The following is a 4,100-nucleotide window of genomic DNA, read 5'->3' on the forward strand; positions in this document are numbered from 1 at the left end:
AAAAAAAAAAAAAAGACTCTGGCTGCGAGCCTGAGGCTCCGCAAGCCTGTGTCATGACTGCTGCACTTCCCCTGGCACAACAAGGAAGCATTCGCTATTCTCTGAGCAAGCCAGGTGGGATGGTTCACACCTGTAATCCCAGCACTTTAGAAGACCTGAGGTGGGCAGGTGGATCTCTTGCACAAAGGAGTTTGAGAGCGGCCTGGGCAACGTGGCAAAACCCCATCTCGACAAAAAATAGAAAATTTAGCGGGGCGTAGTGGTGCACGCCTGTGGTCTCAGCTACTCGGGAGGCTGAGGTGTGAGAATCACTTGAGCCCAGGAAGTTGAGGCTGCAGTGAGTCGTGTTGGCGCCACTGCACTCCAGCCTGGGTCACAGAGTAAGACCCTGTCTCTAAAACAAAAACAAAAAAACAAAAACCGGGATAAGCGTCACAGATATGACCTGAAACCACTAATGTCCAATCCCAAGAGCTGGCCCCTTCTCGTTCTCACCTTCCGTCACCACAGGCTCACAGCAGGTTCATGGTCACCTGGAGCACATTGGGCCCAAGAAAAAAAGTATTTCCCCCACCACCGCCAGCACATCCAGGATAGTTCCTAAGCGAACTCCTCCACGACCATAAGGCCCAGGGGTGGGTACCAGCTAACTCCACTTTCATCCTGCATGTATTCTTAATCAACCCAGTTTAATTGTCCAGCCAGATTTCCTAAGGTATAGCTACTCTCTCTAACTTCAAAAGGAGATCTGTAAGGAATCAACCATACTCCATTGTGAGAATCTGCTTTTCCCATGGCCTCCTTCCCCTTGTCACCTATCTGGCAATCTGGAAGGACAAACTGGACACGTGTAGCCTCTTCCTCTCCCTTTTTCCTGTTGGGAGCTGGCCTACCACTCCCTCCTCCACGTAGTAAGGTTTATAGGCCTGTCTGTCTGATTTTAGGGTTAAGTCTTATAGAGTATTAGGAAGTCATTTGCTCACAGAGTCTCTGACCTCTGCCAGGTGTCATGGCTCACACCTGCAATCCCAACTACTCAGGAGGCTGAGGCGGGAGGATCGCCTCAGCTCAGGAGTTCAAGACAAGCCTGGGCAAAATAGTGAGACTCTGCCTCAAAAAAAATTTTGTTTTCAAAAAAATATAATCTCTGCCCTCCAACCTAGCCTTTGTCAGTAGTAAAGGTGAAGGTGACATTTTAGTCTCCATCTGCTGCCTCCTTATTCTTATATCTTAATTGCTTCAGAACCCTGGCGAGGAATAAGGGCACCATTACAACGCCCCTCAAAGACCCCAACATGGTCATATAGGTAAGCATTAGCAATTTTAGGTCACTGCTGAGAAGACAGTTATTAAAGGTGTTCTAAAGTTTAAAAATTTGCTTTGACTATTCTCTTCAGGAACTTTTAACACTTTTTTTTTTTTTTTTTTTGAGACACAGTCTTACTCTGTTGCCAAGGCTGGAGTGCAGTGGCATGATCTTGGCTCACTGCAGCCTCCACCTCCCAGGTTCAAGTGATTCTCCTGCCTCAGCCTCCCAAGTAGCTGGGATTACAGATATCCGCCACTACAACTGGCTAATTTTTGTATTTGTAGTAAAGATAGGGTTTCACCATATTGGCCAGGCTGGTCTCAAACTCCTGACCTCAAGTGATCCACCCACCTCGGCCTCCCAAAGTGCCAGGATTACAAGTGTGGGCTGCAGAGCCTGGCCTAATACTACTTAATTTTTTATCAAACACTCTGGTGCTAGTAGACAATCTCCTTTAGGGAAAGAACTGCTTTCAGGAAAAGATTTTAATAAGTTACCTGTAATAAAAGTGAGAGGCCTTAAAGGAAGGAAAAAGAGAATATATATGCTGCCTCTTTATGGGAAAACATGAAGGATTTGTCACTTATTTTTTCCTACTGATGGGGAGTGGGGCTAAGGAGGAAAGAGAGAGAAGAGCCAGTGAGCTGGTCTGAGTTGGGGACTGTGGGAAGTCACAGTGGGTGACTGATGATATTTTAAGCACAGGGACACTCAGAGTTTAATCTGAAGTTCCATTGCTGTGATGTAATCCACTCTCTTCCTTCCCATGTGTCATCAGTGATTATGACAATACAAACATCAGCAGAAATCTTGGGGACAGTTTGGGATTCCCTAGAGGGTATGTGCCAACGTTCTCTGCCCTTCAGGTCTTTGTTCTGAAGCAGTATTTGTGGCAGATTGCTGGACGAATATTCTGTCCATTGCAGATCATGAAATAATTTTATCTGTGGATCAATCCAGATCACAGGAAGCTGTGAGTTATGACTTCATTACAGAAAAAATAAAGAAAGAAACAAAAAGAAAGCTGTGAGGCAGGAGCCCTTTGTTCCGCCCACTAGTAGACCTATTTTTACTGAATTGAATATAAAGGTTAGGCCTACACTGAAGAAAGTTATAAGAAATGGGCTGGGCACAGTGGCTCATGCCTGTAACGCCAGCACTTTGGGAGGCCAAAGCGGGCAGATCACGAGGTCAGGAGATGGAGACCATCCTGGCTAACACAGTGAAACCCCGTCTCTACTAAAAATACAAAAAATTAGCCAGTGTGGTGGCATATACCTGTAATCCCAGCCACTTGGGAGGCTGAGGCAGGAGAATCGCTTGAACTTGGGAGGCAGAGGTTGCAGTGAGCTGACATCACCCCACTGCACTCCAGCCTGGGTGTCAGAGCGAGACTCCATCTCAAAAAAAAAAAGAAAGAAAAGGAAAAAGATATAAACCGGCCGAGCGTGGTGGCTCACGCCTGTAATACCAGCACTTTGGGCGGCCAAGGCGGGCAGATCACGAGGCCAGGAGTTCAAGACCAGCCTGACTAACACGGTGAAACCCTGTCTCTACTAAAAATATAAAAATTAGTTGGGTGTGGTGTCGCATGCCTGTAATCCCAGGTACTCAGGAGGCTGAGGCAGGAGAATCGCTTGAACCTGGGAGGTGGAGGTTGCAGTGAGCTGAGATCACACCACTGCACTCCAGCCTGGGCGACAGAGCGAGATTCCATCTCAAAAAGAAAAGAAAAGAAAAGAAATAAGCCATAGGAAACCCATTACTAAATTCACTGTAGGGGTTTCGTTAAGACTAAATCATATAATGAGGGCCCATGAAAGAAATGCCTTGTGTGAAGTCTACCTATGCCAACTGTGCAGGACTTGATGACACATCCTTTGATATCATCCTTACCCCTGGCTTCACCTTACTGTCTTATTTGTATTTTCGGTTTGCACCAATGGCCTCCTTAATGTTTGAGGGAGCTGTGCTACATAGAACTCTAAAAACTGCTAGCAATAATTTTTCAAGCAAGGCAAAGCATAATGAAAAAAAATTAATACGCTTTCCAAATTCTGTTATCTCTAATTCCCACCTCACTATGCTCTTCACTTGAAAACGTGGAAAGTAAAAAGATAATTTATCTTCCTCCTGCGGCATGTTGGCAAGCATCCACCCAACCCCTCTTCACTACTCCCAAATAAGGACTTGCTGATATTTTTAGCAAAACAATTTATAGGTCCATTTTTCAAAAATCAAGCTAGTTCACCCGTGTGTGTGCTCATGCACACACACACACACTCACATACTGCTTAAGTGATCAGAAAAGCCAGCCACACAATTTATTTATTTATTTATTTATTTTTAAAAGTAGAGGCGGGGTCTTACTACATTGCCCAAGCTGGTATTGAAACCCTGGGCTCAAGCTATCCTTTTGCCTCAGCCTCCCAAAGTGCTGGGATTACAGGCATGAGCCACTGCGCGGGGCCAGCAATGTATGCATGGCCCTCCCTTAGCTTGTTTCAGGTATATATGCTTATTGCTTTAGTGCATTTTCCTTATATATTGTTTATACATGATATAAATACTTCCACATACCTTATTTGCATTGCTATGTTTGGTATCTGTGAGAAAAATAATATTTTGGATATTCGAAACAATATTGGAGCAAATATCTAAGCATTAACAATTAATGCTATAGTTCCCCTTTGATTACTCACTTTTCCCCAGCTGCCTCCCAGAATTAGCCACTGTTATCAGTTTGATGCATAACCTTCTAGATTCTCATGTTTGCTTTTGTAAATATATA

At 44.7% G+C, this 4,100-nt stretch overlaps 1 protein-coding gene across 1 annotated transcript in view; it reads left to right on the forward strand.

Annotated features, from left to right (window-relative positions):
• Positions 1-4,100, forward strand: part of TPT1 (tumor protein, translationally-controlled 1) — a 23,608-nt gene that overhangs the window by 8,404 nt on the left and 11,104 nt on the right. Inside the window, exon 2 of the mRNA XM_011940050.1 lies at positions 1,182-1,187. The gene's annotated coding sequence lies outside the window, so the exon portion shown is untranslated. The remainder of the gene's footprint in view (positions 1-1,181; positions 1,188-4,100) is intronic.

The sequence above is a fragment of the Colobus angolensis genome, unplaced genomic scaffold, assembly GCF_000951035.1.
Source record: "Colobus angolensis palliatus isolate OR3802 unplaced genomic scaffold, Cang.pa_1.0 Scaffold101, whole genome shotgun sequence".
Classification (NCBI taxonomy): domain Eukaryota; kingdom Metazoa; phylum Chordata; class Mammalia; order Primates; family Cercopithecidae; genus Colobus; species Colobus angolensis.